Raw genomic sequence first — 16,967 nt, 5'->3', positions numbered from 1 at the left:
TTGCCTGTCGTTTGTTTCCTATGTATTGAAAGATACTTTTACTATCATTTCTAATATTACTGGCTCGCCTACCTTCATATTTGATCCTCTCCTTCATTATTTCTGTTTTTGTTATCCTCTGTTTGTTTTTGTAGCCTTTCCAATCTTCTGATTTCCCAGTGCTCTTGGCCCCTTTATAGGCTCTCTCTTTTTCTTTGATAGATTTCCTGACTTTCTTTGTCAGCCATGGCTGTCTAATCCCTCCCTGGATAATCTTTCTCTTCTTGGGGATGAACCTCTGGACAGTGTCCTCAATTTTATCCATAAACTCCTGCCATTTTTGCTCTACTGTCTTCACTGCTAGGCTCTGCTTCCAGTCTATTTTCGTCAGTTCCTCGCTCATGCCCTCATAATTACCTTTATTTAACTGTAACACCATTACATCCGATTTTGCCTTCTCTCTTTCAAACTGCAGACTGAACTCTACCATATTATGATCGCTGCTTCCTAAGTGTTCCCTTACTTTAAGATTTTTAATAAAATCTGGTTCATTACATAGCACTAGGTCCAAAATAGCCTGCTCCCTTGTGGGCTCCATGACAAGCTGTTCCAAGAAGCCATTCTGTAAGCATTCCATGAATTCCCTTTCTTTGGATCCACTGGCAACATTATTTACCCAGTCCACCTGCACATTGAAGTCTCTCATGATCACTATGACCTTGTCTTTCTGACATGCCTTCTCTATTTCCCGGTACATGTTGCGCCCCTGGTCCTGACCACTGCTAGGAGGTCTGTACATAACTCCCACTATGGTTTTTTTGCCTTTGTGGTTCCTCAATTCCACCCACACAGACTCCACATCATCCGATGCTATGTCATTCAGCACCATAGATTTAATTTTGTTTTTAACTAACAAGGCAACCCCGCCCCCTATCCTATCCTATCCTATCTACCTGCAACTTCACTTTCAAAGAACTGTGAATCTGCATTCCAAGGTCTCTTTGTTTAGCAACACTCCCTCGGACCTTAGCATTAAGTGTATAAGTTCTGCCCTGGTCTGCCTTTCCAAAATGCAGCACCTCACATTAATCTAAATTAAACTCCATCTGCCACTCCTCAGCCCATTGGTCCATCTGATCATTGTACTCTGAGGTAACCTTCTTCACTGTCCACTACACCTCCAATTCTGGTGTCATATGTAAACATACTAACTATACCTCCTATGCTCACATCCAAATCACTTTTATAATTGACAAATAGCAGTGGACCCAGCACCGATCCTTGTGGTACACCACTGATGACAGGCCTCCAGTCTTAAAAGCAACCCTCCACCTGCACCCTCTGTCTTCTACTTTGTAGCCAATTATTTTATCCGAATGGTTAGTTCTCCCTGTATTCCACATGATCTAACCTTGCTAGTCAGTCTACCATGAGGAGCCTTGTCGAACGCCTTACTGAAGTCCATATAGATTGTGTCCACTGCTCTGCCTCATCAATGCTCTGCATCACTTCTTCAGATAGCTCAATCAAGTTTGTGAGACATGATTTCCCACGCACAAAGCCATGTTGACTATCCCTAATCAGCCTTTGCCTTTCCAAATACATGTACATCCTGTCCCTCAGGATTCCCTCCAACAACTTGCCCACCACTGAGGTCAGGCTCACTGGTCTATAGTTCCCTGGCTTGTCTTTACCACCCTCCTTAAACAGTGGCACCACATTTGCCAACCTCCAGTCTTCCGGCACCTCACCTGTGACTATCGATGATACAAATATCTCAGCAAGGGGCCCAGCAATCACTTCCTTAGCTTCACACAGAGTTCTGGGGTACACCTGATCAGGTCCTGGGGATTTATCCACTTTTATGCGTTTTAATATGCCCAGCACCTCCTCCACTGTAATATGGATGCTTTTCAAGTTACCGCTATTTATTTTCCCAAGTTCTCTCACATCCATATCCTTCTCCACACTAAACACTGATACAAAATACTCATTTAGTATCTGCTGCAGTTCTACACGTAGACTGCCTTGTTGAACCTTCAGGGGCCCTATTCTCTCCCTAGTTACCCTTTGGTCCTTAATATATTTGTAGAAACCTCTTGAATTCTCCATTAACTCTGTTTACCAAAGCTATCCCATGTCCCCTTCCTGCCCGCCTGATTATCCTTTTATGTACGCTCCTACTGCCTTTACACTCTTCCAAGGACTCACTCGATGTCTTATCCTGACATATGCTCCCTTCTTTTTCCTGAGCAGAGCCTCAATTTCTCTGGTCATCCAGCATTCTCTACGCCTACTAGCCTTGGCCTTAACCTGGGTTCCTCGCTGTTTTGTCAGAGGTTTGATCAGTAGGTTCGCAGATGACACAAAACTGGTGACGTAGTAAACAGCAAAGATCAAGCCTAGATGGGCTGGTCAGATAGAATTTAAACTCAAAAAGTGCAAGGCGATGTAACTTGGCACGACTAACAGGGCAAGGGAGTACACATAGATTAGCAGGACCCTAGGAGATACAGAGGAATCAGAGGTACCTGGGTGTGTGTGTGTGTCCATAGATCCTTAAAGGCAGCAGGATAATTGGTGAGGAAACCATGTGGGATGCTTGCCTTTATCAATGGAGGCACGCAATACAACAGCAAGGAGATGGAACAGTATATAATATTCGTTCACCCACAGCTCGAGTACTGTGTGCAATTCTGGTTGCACTCAAGAGGATGCAGAGGAGCTTCACCAGGATGTTGCCTGAGCTGAAGTGATCCGGTAATGAGGAGAGATGAGATAGGGGCTGGGGTTGTTTTTCCTGAGTGCAGAGAAGGCTGAAGAAGGAGACCTGCATGTTCTGAGAGGCGGAGACAAGGAAGATGGTGAGAAATCCCTTAATAGAGGGTTCAATGACCAGCAGAGCAAAACCTCCAAGATAAGGAGCAGGAAGCTTAGAGGGGATTTGACGAAAATATTTTCCACCCAGCGGGTTGTGGGTATCTGGAACTCATTGCCTGGAAGGATAGTAAGGGGAAGAACTCTCAAGGTCTTGAAAGACTATTTAAGTCAACATTCTGGTCAAAGAAACAGGGGCAGGAATTAAACAATCAACGGCAGAGCCTTGGGTAGGGTTGTAGAGCAAAGGGACCAAGGGGATTCAGGTACATAATTCTTTGAAGTTTGCATCACCCGCAGACACGGAGGTTAAGGAGGCATTTAGCACACGCCTATATTGCTCATACCTTTGAGTATAGGAGTTGGGAGGACATGCTGAGGTTGTACAGGACATTGGTGAGGCCTCTTCTGGAATTATATATACTATGGAGCTCTGATTGCCCAGTTATAGGAAGGATATTATTAAACTAGAGAGGTTTCAGAAGAGATTTATCATAACGTTGCCGGGTATGGAAGGTTTGAGTTATAAAGTAAGGCTGGGACTTTTGTCACTGGAGTGTAAGGGGTTGAGGGGTGACCTGATAGAGGTTTATAAAATTATGAGGGTTATAGATAGGGTTAACAGTGGGTGTCTTTTCCCAAGGATGGGGGATTTCAAGACCAACTGGCACATTCTTAAGGTGAGAGAAGAGATTTAAAAAGGCATGAGGAGTAAATGTTTTACACAGAGGGTGGTCTGCGTGTGGAATGAACTTCCTGAGGAAGTGATAGATGCAGGTACAGTTACGATGTTTAAAAGATACTTAGGTCAGTACATGAATAGGAAATGTTTGGAGGGATATGGGCCAGGAGCAGGCAAGTGGGACGAGTTTAGTATGGGATAATGGTCAGTTGGACTGAAAGGTCTGTTTCCATGCTCTATGACTCCAAGTGCTGGATAATGAGATTCAAATATGGTGAATGGTGTGGACAAGATGGGCCAAAGGGCCCCTTTCCATGCTGTAAAATTTCTATAACTTTGTGAAACTCAGCAGAGAGATAAACAGTTAGTGTGGCCATTTTAGAACTTTGTCCATCTGGAGTTACATGTAGGTTAAGGGTAACAGGTTTCTTTCCCCTGAGGGATGTCAGTGAACCAGATTTGATTTTTTTTTTAACAACTGACATCAGGGGTAGTTTTTATCCCAGATTTAAAAGGAAAATTCACATTTGAACTATGGTGGGATTTGCACTCACGTTTCCCAGAACATTAGCCTGGGGGTATCTGGATGATGGGTGCAGTGATAATCTCAATACCTCCTCATTAAGTGGATCAAACAGTAGAGCAAACTTGGGGTTTAATGTTGCTCCTAAGTTTCTAATTATGGATTCTCTTCCAGTTTATGCTTTTGTGTTGAAGTAGTGCTCCACAAATCTGGACGACATAAGTTTCAGTATGATGCTTAATTATCGGACAGCCGAGGAGAGATCCTCAGTGACACCAAAGGAGTCGTGCAGCCTACTTCTCAACGGATCTCTGCTCTACACACAGAAGGCAGAATATTTTATAGGAATAATACAGAGGTTGACATGTCACATGGTTGATTGCCGTGACATTGTTTAAGATGGATAATTACAATTTCATAATGCTCGATGATTGCCAATTTTCTGAGATAATTAGCGAATGGTTTACAGGGACTGGTTATCATATTCTTCATAATCACATGTTGATGGGTAGATATTTAGACAGAAGGACTTTGCTTTGTTCTCATTGTTGGATTCACACGCCCATGTCAATATGTAGGGGAAACGTGGTCATGAAACAGGAGGCAGTTTATCAGGTTTATGACCAAGGCTATCAGTCTTGTCCAGAGAGGACAATCACCTTTGCCTGAGGCTGCAAGTGAAATCCATATGTGTGGCTCCATGGGATTCTGTTCTCCGGGAGTCAGCCAGCCCCCACCCCCTGCTGTGATGTCCCATCTCATTCTGTAAGAGGACAGGCATGCAATAGATACTGCAGTGAGTCCTTTCAGCAGTGGAATGTTTAACCCTTGAGATCCCAATATGTCATGATAAAGAAATTAAAATGGAACTTATTCTTTTATGGCTTTTTAACTTCCTCAGAAGCAAAGCTGAGAGAAAAAGAGAAAGGTAAAACTCACTATTCTGTCAGATCCTAAGTTTCTACAGATGACAGGCATTGCTCATGGATAGAGTGGTGCCCGGTTGTGCATTTTCAGACACTTTACATTTTGGGGATTTCGATCATATTCCCCAAGTACAATCATTGTCCCCAGTGTGTTACACTATGGGAAACTGATTGCACAGGGATATCCTGGAATTTGTGCCCTTTAGAGGAATGAGCAAGTGATTTAAGTGGAAAATCGCCAAGATTTTAGAGGCCTTGACAGTGCAGGGTGTGGGTCTGTAGTCTCAGGATGAGGGCCTAATCATTACCTGACAAAGGTGAGGAAGAATTTAATCAGTCGGAGGGATGTGGATCTCAGGAATTCTCTAACCAAGACAGATGTAGAAACTCACTCCCTGAAAGTATTGAAAATGAATACCAAAGGATTATTGGAATCTATGGAATCAAGACGCATGAGGAAGTTGAGGCGGAGGGTTGATGGTTGAGTTGAATCCCCACAGTGTGGAAATAGGCCTTTTGGCCCAAAAACTCCACATCAACCCTCCGAAGAGTAGCCCACTCAGACCCATTCCCCTAAACTTATACTCTACATTTACCCCTGACTAATGCACCTAACCTACACGTCCCTGGGCTAACTTAGCATGGCCAATCCACCCTGACCTGCACACCTTTGGACTGTGGGAGGAAGCCGGAGCACTATGGAGGAAACCCACGGAGACACAGGGAGAATGTGCAAACGCCACACAGACAGTGGCCTGAGGCTGGCATCGAGCCTGGATCCCTGGCGCCATGAGACAGCAGTGCTAACCACTGAGCCACCATACTGCCCCAAACATCTATTATTAGTCATGAACTTATTAAACAGCAAGCATGAGGGACTACATAACCTACACCTGTACCTATTTCTCATGACCTTAGATCAGAAACACATCAACTGTCTTTGCAGTCTATACACAGCCTTCATTGGGAACACTGATTGGGATCCCAGAGCTTGCATTCGTCCATTTTGACATGCCAGTGTAGAATAGGTGAAATGGTTGGTGATAAAGTGCAAGAGAACAGTGCAAGAAATTTGATATGACAACTTTAGGGAGAATTTTAACCTAACTGAATGGACAGGAATCCATGGGAATGGGTAAAAGGCTAATGTTGCACCCTTGCCTGATATTAATCGTCAATGACTTTGATGGAGGATAGATGGAGTGAGGTGCTGGGAGGAGATAAAACACATAGGAGGGTAAAGCCAGCATTGTCATAGAGTGGATTAAAATTGCTCCCCCCCCAAAGGTTAATAGTTAACTGTTATTTAGTGCAACTATCAATCTGTACTGTGTGTATTTATTATCTTTACCCCTCTTCCTTCATTGCAGAATGCAGCATGTCAAATAAAGAACTTAATGATCTAAGTAAGGCCAAATGAAAACATGAAAAAATGTCTCTCTTTGCTATTACAACATATGCTTGCTCCTCCGATTAGACCGAAAAGAAGCTTCCAGTTTTATCAGGTCTTATTTATGCCTACATTTCCAAATTGCAATCTCATCCCCCTTAACTTTCTAGCAGTGAATCAGTCGCCTTCACTGAGTTATAAACCCCGATTTCCCGATCTACTTTTTGGAATTTAACCTTGGTGTGGGGGAGGGGGCAAGAAAACACCCCACAACGATCCAGTCTAAAATAAGTGGCCGTGCAATTTAATTTGCATTTCAAGAGAACCTGGTTAAAGTTTAAAAAAAAAAGGAAATCAAGCCGTTTAAAGAAGGTGTTAAGGGTAATTTACCTTGTGTCGCAATGCACCAGGTCCTGAGAACTTGTCCAAAGCCAGATGACCTGATAATTTCTCCATTGGTGTTGTGGGAGCTTGCGGTGTGTAAATTGGCTGGCGGGTTCCCTACATCCTAGGGTCAAGACAGGCCACAGACAAACGCAATTTGTTTTTGTAATGTGCACTTTTGCTCCTTGCTTTTCTTTTGTGAAGAAACCGTCCTTAACAATCTTCCTTTATTGTCCTTTATCTCTGCTGGAAACCAGAGAATGATCTGAAGGAAGGTAGGGATGGAGAGTTTCTCCGTTTTCTCAATTAAAAGCTAACCACAGCAGCCTTAATTATACGCCTGGCAGTGCTTTGACACCTATGCACTGAACAGTGTGAAACGTAGACATCATTAACAACTGGGTATTGCCTCCTCTTTTTCAGAACTTGAGAAGATCCGCAAGAACTTTGGTAAAGAACTTTGCAGAATCATAGACTCCTACAGTGTGGAAGCAGACCATTCAGCCCACACTGAACCTCCCTATCCCTTTACATCCCATGGCTTGCCCACCTAGCCTGCACATCCCTGGACATTAGGGGCAATATCCCACGGCCAATCCATCTAACCCGCACATCTTTGGACTGTGGGTGGAAACCGGAGCACCCAGAGGAAACCCACGCAGGCAGGGGGAGAACGTACAATCTCCACACAGGGCCGCCCGAGGGTGGAATCGAACCCGGGTCCCTGGCACTGACCACTGAGCCACCAGGCCTGCAATTCAAGTCAAACTTGGCTTAAAATCGGAAAAGCACTGGGATTCAAAGGAAATTAGTTCCTGCTAAGTCAGTAAAAGCTTCATCAATTAGACATGGATTGATGGTTTCTTTTTTTTCTTTCTGACTTCAACAGTGGATACGTGCCAAAAGATGGAAGGTAAGATGACCACAAAAATGGGCGAGTTGTTCGAGTCCCGAGAGCGGCAAGGGGTCAGAAGGTCATTAGTTACACAGGAGTCCTTTTCAATTTGACATTTCCACGGGTGACATGTACATTTATATCACACATCAGACATACTCTTATATATGTGTGGCCCCAGGAGTTGCCAGCATCTCAGAAGTATAATGATGGTGAGTTCCCTCATGTCCAAATCTTCTCAGTTCAGACAAGCTTGGTGAAAATCGTCCCTCCAAATAACCCTGGCTGCTTGCTGGCGGTTGCTTGTGTGGCTTTGACGTGCATTAGACGGCTGGAGTGCTAAAATTATTGAAGCGTTGGGGTGGTTAGAGAGCTCAGGGTCGAAGAGTTGTGACGCTGGAAAAGCACAGCATCCGAGGAGCAGGAGAATCAATGTTTCGGGCAAAAGCCCTTCATCAGGAATCGTGCCCAAAACGTCGATTCTCCTGCTCCTCAGATGCTGCCTGACTTGCTGTGCTTTTCCAGTACCACACTCTCGACTCTGATCTCCAGCATGCGCAGCCCTCACTTTTTCTGTGTTTAGAGAGGTGTCAAGCCGTTCCTGCAATCGGTTGTCGGCCCCGTGCACTTAAACCAACATCCTTCTTCATTGTGCTCCTTACAGCTCTCCAGGACATCTACGTCAAGTTTGGTAGGCCTCAATTCTGATTGCGATCTTTCAAAAATACGCGATGTAGGAGGAGGTGGGCAGGGGGTGGGAGGGATGGTGGGGATGGTGACCAGAGAGGAAGGGGGGTGTGGGAAGACATGAGGGAAAGGACAATGGCGGAGGGGACAGGCGATGGGGAATGGCGACACATAAGGGCAACACTGCGTCTGGTGGTGAGCTGGAGATCACTCAGGGATGCTGAGTTGCCATGGCCATTTTTAAGTCCTTTTTCCTTATTTCAAAAATATACCTTTATTCATAAAAATATCTTTGCGTATGTACAAACACACTTCAGTTCTGTATAGTTGCATATCAAGGAAACAACCAAACATTGGAGTTTGACGCAATCCAAACAAACCAAAGGCATTCCTTAGACATTCAAGACTACATATATTTGAGACACCGGGAGGGTCCATTAACTAAACGGACACCCATTTACCTTCAGCAGGAAGGCCTCAGACGGTGGTCTTTCCCCACCGCGCCTTGGCAGCAGCCACCCCAAGCTTCAGTACATCCCTCAGCTCGTAGTCCTGGACCTTGAAGTGGAATAATTGCAACACTTGGTCAGAGTCAACTCCTTGCTCTGGAAATCCGCCAAGTTTCAGACAGACCAAAGAGCGTCTTTCACTGAGCTGACGATCCTCCAGGCGCAGTCAATGTTTGTCTCGGAGTGTGTCCCGGGGAACAGCTCTTAGAGCCTTGTTCTGTGTCCATGTTGTAGGTAGGCCTGGAGCCTGTGGGCAGTGATAGTCGAGGCTCTACACAGCAGGTGGGCTGAACAGGGACCTCTCACACTGTGAGGATTTACAAATTGATGCTCAGCTTGTTTGAGCCGCATTATGAATGTACCTTCCTGGACTGTCAAACCTGGAACCTGGAACTTCTAACTCAGAGGCAGGGACCAAGCCCTCTCTGTATCAACTATACATCAGAGTCCTTCAGTATCATGGAGAAAACAGGGCAGGGTGGAAACGGAAAACGTCCTACGGGAATCCCCACAGGCTCACTGTGACCCTCCACCCCACTGAAGTGAAAAAGATTTGGTTGGGAGGAGGGAGGGGTGGCCTGACCAGCACTGTTCCTCCCTGATCCAGTTTGGTTTCCCGGGACCTGCCGTCGCAAAAGTAAGTTGTAACTGAACCCACCCGACGTTCTGAGTGCAGACTAACTCGAACCCAGCACCTCTGACTCCGAGATGGAGAGTGTCCACTGTACATCAGCGAGCCGGGGATCAGACAGCGGGGAGTTCAGGGCAGGACAGGGCAGTCTTGATTTAACAGTGCAGAATGTTGCACAAGACCAGCCCTTGGGACTGGGCTTCATAAGCGGTTGGCTGAGATGCGTTTTTTTTTTACACTCGTCTTGTCCTTTGGGTTTGCTGAAATCTCCCCAGAAAATAAAAAATCAAACCGGGGTGGGTGGGGGGCAGTCACAATTTAAAAAAAATACTATTTCACAGGACACGTCCACATTTTTCCGACTTCTAAAAGCAAGGTCAGTGGGTCTGAGCCTGGGTCAGCGCACAATTGACAGGGAGCGTTGTCATTTCATAGAATGCACAGTGTGGAAACAGGCCCTTCGGCCCAACACGTCCACACCGACCCTCTGAAGAGTAACCCATCCAGACCCATTCTCTTTCCCCATTACTCTGCATTTACCCTCAACTAATGCATCTAACCGATACATCCCTGAACACTACGGAGCAATTTAGCACAGCCAATTCACCTAACCTGCTCATGTTTTGATTGTGGGAGGAGACCCACGCAGACAAGGGGAAAATGTGCAAACTCCACACATACAGTCGCCCGAGCTTGGAATCAAACCCAGGTCCCTGGTGCTGTGAGGCAGCAGTGCTAACCACTGAGCTACCGTGCCACTCTAATTTGTCACCTTATCTCATTCCTCACTTGAACTGGGCAGCTTCCCATGCCACTTCGGAGGGCAGTCTTAGAGTCAAGCATGCTGCTGGGCCTGGAGTCACGCATAGGCAAGTTGAGGCCAGGACCCCGAAGGACAGGGAGGGAGCAGATGAGTTCTGGCAATAACCGATGATGGTCTCACAGTCCTCGCTACTGAGACGAGCTCTCAGTTCTAGATTTTGTGCAATGTTGCCGTGGGATTTGTATCTGTGAACCCAGGCTGTTTGCTTGTTTTGAAAGTTAGGCCAATACCCTGTGGAGTTGAGAAGAACGAGTGGAGATCTAATTGGGATGCTGAAGGCGATTGATAAAGTGGACATAAAGAGGATGTTTCTCTGTGTGGAGGGATTAAAATAGAGATGAGGAGGAATCACTTCCCTCAAAGGGTGGTGAATCCATGGAATTCACTCCCCCAGAGTGGGATAGATGCTGGGACATTGAGTAAATTTACGGAGGAGACGGGCTGATTTTTAATTAGCAAAGAGGGTGAAAGGTTACAAAGAGCAGCATGGTGGCACTGCTGCCTCACAGCGCCAGAAACCTGGGTTCAATTCCCGCCTCAGGCGACTCTCTGTGCGGAGTTTGCACGTTCTCCCAGTGTCTGCGTGGGTTTCCTCCGGGTGCTCCGGTTTCCTCCCACAGTCCAAAAATGTTCAGGTCAGGTGAATTGGCCATGTAGTGTTAGGCCTGTAGTGTTAGGTGAAGAGGTAAATGTCGGGGGATGGGTTGCGGGTCGGGGTGGACTTGTTGGGCCAAAGGGCCTATTTCCGCACTGTGAGTAATCTAATCTAATCTTATAAAGAGCGCCAGGATACTGGAGTTGAGGCCGAGCTGAGATCAGCCAATGATGTAATAAATGGGTCAGAGCAGGCTTGAGGGGCCGAAAGGCCTACTCCTGTTCCTAGTTCTTACGTTCTGGGTCTCTGGCTCACTAGTCCAGTGGCTATTACCACTACACTGCCATTTCTCTGTGCCTTGATTATTAATGATAAAAGTTCAGCACATTCAGAGTGATATACTCTTACCTGTTTTTTTTTAAACAGCAAAAAAACTCCATTCATCAATTTAAGGTAAAAGCAGTCTTTGCACTATTTACATACATCCCTCTTCCCGAGAAAATTCCAAACTCGGGGCCATCCTTCCCCCAGCTCGTCCAAACCAGATCCGAAGTGGGAACGTACACCGACGAGTGCACAGTGTTCAGGCCAATTTACAACTCCTCGGGTACTGTAAGTGGGGAGGTGATAGCCAAGTGGTACTAATCCATCAGCTCAGCTAATGTCCCGGGGACCAGGGTTCAAATCCTGCCTCGGCAGATGGGGGAGTTTGAATTCAATGAAGAATCTGGAATTGAAAAGAGTCTAATGATGACCATGAATCCATTGTTGGAAAAACCCATCCGGATTCATCATGCTGCCCTTTAGCGCCAGGGACCCAGGTGCAATATGGTTGACTCTTAACTTTCCTCTGAAATGGCAACCCATTCAGATGGGCAATAAGTGCTGACCAGCCAGCGATCCTGTGATCCCACAAGTGAACATTTAAAAAAAAGTACCAAAGTTATTCTTGCAGAAAGACCTGTACAATAGTAAGGGTTGGGCAAAATGAGACAGATTTTGAGGATCCAGCTTCCTTGGTGCAATACTTAACCTTGGCATTTAATAGCATTACCATGACAAAACCCCCACCACTATCATACCATTAAGAGTACAAAGAAATAGTAGCAAGATTAACCCCGTCTGAGTATTCAATAAAATCATGGTTGGTCTGAAGGTTCCCTTTTCTCCTGCCTGTTCCCCCCATAACCCAAAATTCCCCAGTCGATTCAAAATCTGTGTAACGTAGCCCTGGATATACTCGGCATCTCATGTTTCAATATGGTTTTAAAAAACTTAATTCTGGGAATCTGAGTACCATTGGCTCGGCCAGAATGTGCCACCCATGCTAATTGTCCTGAGGGCAGTTGAGAGTCGCTCGCACTGCTGAGAGTAACGTGCAGGCTGGACCAGGTGAACATGGCAGATTTCCCTCCCTAAAGGACATTACGGAACCAACATGCGGTTTTAAAAAGCAACCGACAGTCATCATTAGGGCTAGCGTTTTACTCCAGATTTTTATTGAATTCCAACTTCACCATCTGCTGCTGCTGTGGTTCTGTTCGCCGAGCTGGAAGTTTTTGTTGCAAACGTTTCGTCCCCTGGCTAGGCGACATCATCAGTGCTTGGGAGCCTCCTGCGAAGCGCTTCTTTGATGTTTCCTCCGGCGTTTATAGTGGTCTGTCCCTGCCGCTTCCGGTTGATACTAAGGATAGCTGGTCGTGTTGTTTCGTGGCTAGTTGATGTTCATGTATGTGGATTGTTAGCTGTCTTCCTGTTTGTCCTATGTAGTGTTTTGTGCAGTCCTTGCATGGTATTAGTTTTGCTCATGTTGGGTATCGGGTCCTTCGTTCTGGTGAGTTGTTGTCTGAGCGTGGCTGTTGGTTTGTGTGCCGTTATGAGTCCTAGGGGTCGCAGTAGTCTGGCTGTCAGTTCCGAGGTGCTCCTGATGTATGGTAGTGTGACTAGTCCTTTTGGTTGTGGTATGTCCTCGTTCCGTAGTCTTTCTCTTAGGCATCTGTTGCGCGGGTAACTGTTTTTGGCGAATACCTTGTATAGGTGTTCCTCTTCTTTTTTCAGTTCTGGTGTACTGCAGTGTGTTGTGGCCCTTTTGAATAGTGTCCTGATGCAGCTTCGTTTGTGTGTGTTGGGGTGGTGGGAGTCGAACCCATGTCTCACAGAGAAAGCTAGCCCTAATGATGACTGTCCGTTGCTTTTAAAAAAAAAACCCACCCTGGTTCCTGATGAAGGGCTTATGCCCGAAACGACGATTCCCCTGCTCCTCGGATGCTGCCTGACCTGCTGTGCTTTTCCAGCGCCACACTCGAGACTCTGATCTCCGGTGTCTGCAATCCTCGCTTTCTCCTGACAGAGTATCAGCCTGGGATTCCGGACCACTGTGTATATCACCACTGTACTACTTCCCACAACTCCAACAAAGCATAAACCAACCTGCTCAGTCTCACAATAGCTACTGAGCATGTGCTAGACCATAATGTTATCTGATCAGATTGAAGTGGGACTCAACAGTGCAGGGCTTCAAGCATGTCCTCTCTTACCATCCCTTGTTTAAAGAGTCACCGAGTCCTACAGCAGGGAAACAGACCCTTCACTCCAAACAGTCCATGTTGAACTGAACCAAACTAGTCCCACCTGCCTGATCCTGGCCTACATCCCTCCAAATATTTCTCATTCATGCACTTATCCAAGTGTCTTTTAAATGTTGTAGCTCCACCACTTCCTCAGGAAGTTCATTTCATGTGTGAACCATCCTCTGTATAAAAAACGTGTCGTTTTTACATCTGTCTCCTCTCATCTGAAAAATATGCCGTCTAGTTTTGAACTCCCCCACCCTTAGGGAAAAAGATCTTTGCTATTCACCCTATCCATGCCCCTCATGATTTTATAAACCTCTATAAGGCCACCCCTCAACCTCCTCCGCTCTAACGTGCCATCCTACCCAGCTTCTCCTTATAGCTCACACCCTCCCGTCCTGGTAACCGCCTGGTCAATCTTTTCTGAACCATCACCAATTTAATAATGTCCTTCCTATAACAGGGCAACCAGAACTGTACACAGCACTCCAAAAGTGACCTCACCAACATCCTGCACATGAGATCCCAACTCCTATACTCAGTGGTCTGAGCAATGAAGGCAAGGGTGCTAAATGCCTTCTTGATTCCTGATGAAGAGCTTATGCTCAAAACGTCGACTCTCCTGCTCCTCGGATGCTCCCTGACCGGCTGTGCTTTACCAGCACCACTCTAATCTTGACTCTGCCTTCTTAACCACCCTATCTACCTGTGACGCAACTTTCAAAGAACTATGTACTTGAACACTAGGTGTCTCTGTTCGACAACACTCCCCATGGCCCGCACATTATGTATATACGTCCTGCCCTTGTTTGTTTTATCCAAAAGCAATACTTTGCATTTATCCAAATGAAACTCCATGTGACTTCTCAGCCCATTGACCCAATTGATCAAGATTCCTTTGTAACCTTAGCTAACCTTCATCACTGTCCGTTCGCTAAACTTACTAAACTGGCTTCCTAAATTCTCATCGAGATTGTTTATATAAATGACAGGCAACAGTTGCGTGACCTGTGTACAAACTGACCCGGATTTCTGTCCATTTCATTGTCTTCTGCTCTTTGACTTTCCCTACCAAAGTAGACAACCTTAGACCTTCTCAGACCCGTAGCCCTACCTGACAATGTTACGCCTGCTCATGCGACCCCTCCCTATCTCTTTGCCAGCTGCTTTGGTCTGAATCTTGCCAGGATTTAGCAACAGGTCAATTTCGGCGAGGGCTGTGGAGAGGGTTTTTTCTCTCTCTGCAAGGCCCTTGACGCTATCTTCCCAAATGTTATTCAGGCACCACACTCCCTACTGCACACGGCTCGTTGTACTCACCCACTCACCCATTGGGTGGACACAACTCACCATTGGACACAAGACAATCTTTGAAGCCCCGACTGTTCGGACTGGCAGACAATGGGCGGCACTGTGACACAGTGGTTAGCACTGCTGCCTCACAGCGCCAGAGACCCGGGTTCAATTCCCGCCTCAGGCGACTCTCTGTGTAGAGTTTGCACGTTCTCCCCGGGTCTGCGTGGGTGTGCTCCGGGTGCTCCGGTTTCCTCCCACAATCTAAAGATGTGCAGGTTAGGTGGATTGGCCATGCTGAATTGCCCATTGTGTTAGGTGAAGGGGTAAATGTAGGGGAATGGGTCTGGGTGGGTTGCGCTTCGGCGGGTCGGTGTGGATTTGTTGGGCCGAAGGGCCTGTTTCCACACTGTAAAGTAATCTAATCTAATACAATCCGTGTCTAAAACGCCCCGGACTTACTGATGTGTGTTTGGATTTCCAGAGGGCACTCGATAAGGTGCCACTCCAAAGGTCGTTGTGCAGGGTAAGTGCTCATGGTGCTGGGGGTGATATGTCAGAACAAACCGAAATCTGGCCCTCACTAACATGAAACAGAGGGCACGGTGAATCTTAACTCGTGGGGTGCAACAGGGATCAGTGTTGGGGCTTCGCAGAGTGTTACAAGTGTCTTGGACTTTCTAGAATTATCCCAGATTTCACCGCTGTCCCTCAGCCCAGGCGTGGATTTCCTGGGTGGGCGTTTGCCCTGGATTCCTGTCCTCTTTGTTGCTGCCCGATGGTGCCTGTGTATCTGGCAATGCTGTGGTGCAGTCCAGGGGCCGACATAGCATGGGCATAGTCACAAGGGAGCAGCAGCAACTGCGGCTGTACCACTCTCCTCCCCAATCCAGGGATGGTCTCCAGTTAGGTTTATCTGGGCCACAGTGAGGTCCTGGGCTAAAGGAACCCTGTGGAAGCTAGTCATGAACAGAATGTCACTGCGGGAGTTTTACTGGCATCGCATCCATGCCCATACGTGGAAACCAACCATGCCGTTCGAGAAAACCTTCTTTACTAAATCTATCTTCAATCCATATACCCTCTTGCTTTTTTCAGATACTGAAATCAGAACACTGGAATAAAGAGCGGACCAGGAATGCCTTAAAGAACAATGGTTTATATGCTATTAATAAACGGAAAATAAAATTTCTACAGCCTCCAATTCCTTTGCAATTGCAAGTAGCCGAGGACTACAGGCAACTACAATGGGGCAGATAGCAGTATATTCCCCACACTGTTAAATGAGGGGAGGCTATAACGGTGTGATGTTAGGGCAGGAGAGAGACAGAGGTTCACCCAGCCATTACGCGTCCTGCCTGATTTGTATCTCACACAAAGAACTAGCAATCTGCCCCACTGATCTAAAGACTCCAAGGGAAGTGAAAATGATAATGAATCAAACCCCCAACCACCCACCAGTGCAGACCTTTAGCTTTGCATCCGAACCACGAACATTGCCCTGGTAAGCTTAGAAGCGAAGCTCACCCAATTTTCCTTTCCTGTCAAACTCGAAGCTGGTAAAATTAAAGCAGTATCCATATTGCCCTGGATTTCCGTCCTCTTGTCGCTGCCTGTGTGTAAGACCATAAGACATAGGAGCGGAAGCAAGGCCATTCGGCCCATCAAGTCCACTCCGCCATTCAATCATGGCTGATGGGCATTTCACCTCCACTTACCCGCATTCTCCCCGTAGCCCTTAATTCCTTGTGACATCAAGAATTTATCAATTTCTACCTTGAAGACATTTAGCGTCCCAGCCTCCACTGCACTCTGTGGCAATGAATTCCACAGGCCCACCACTCTCTGGCTGAAGAAATGTCTCCGCATTTCTGTTCTGAATTTACCCCCTCTAATTCTAAGGCTGTGCCCACGGGTCCTAGTCTCCTCGCCTAACGGAAACAATTTCCTAGCATCCACCCTTTCCAAGCCATGTATTATCTTGTAAGTTTCTATTAGATCTCCACTTAATCTTCTAAACTCCAATGAATACAATCCCAGGATCCTCAGCCGTTCCTCATATGTTAGACCACCCATTTCAGGGATCATCCGTGTGAATCTCCGCTGGACACGCCCCAGTGCCAGAATGTCTTTCCTGAGGTGTGGGGCCCAAAACTGGACACAGTACTCCAAAAGCTTTATCAAGTCTCAGTAGCACAAC

General features: G+C 46.4%; 1 long non-coding RNA gene across 1 annotated transcript in view; it reads left to right on the top strand.

Annotated features, from left to right (window-relative positions):
• Positions 1 to 16,404, top strand: part of LOC122541167 — an 18,951-nt gene extending 2,547 nt beyond the window's left edge. The window contains exons 2-3 of the long non-coding RNA XR_006309537.1: positions 7,185 to 7,674; positions 15,866 to 16,404. This is a non-coding gene — a long non-coding RNA (uncharacterized LOC122541167). The remainder of the gene's footprint in view (positions 1 to 7,184; positions 7,675 to 15,865) is intronic.
• Positions 16,405 to 16,967: the final 563 nt, after the last annotated feature.

Source organism: Chiloscyllium plagiosum, chromosome 37, assembly GCF_004010195.1.
Source record: "Chiloscyllium plagiosum isolate BGI_BamShark_2017 chromosome 37, ASM401019v2, whole genome shotgun sequence".
In the NCBI taxonomy this organism is placed as follows: domain Eukaryota; kingdom Metazoa; phylum Chordata; class Chondrichthyes; order Orectolobiformes; family Hemiscylliidae; genus Chiloscyllium; species Chiloscyllium plagiosum.
This window is presented reverse-complemented; position numbering and strand designations above follow the sequence as displayed.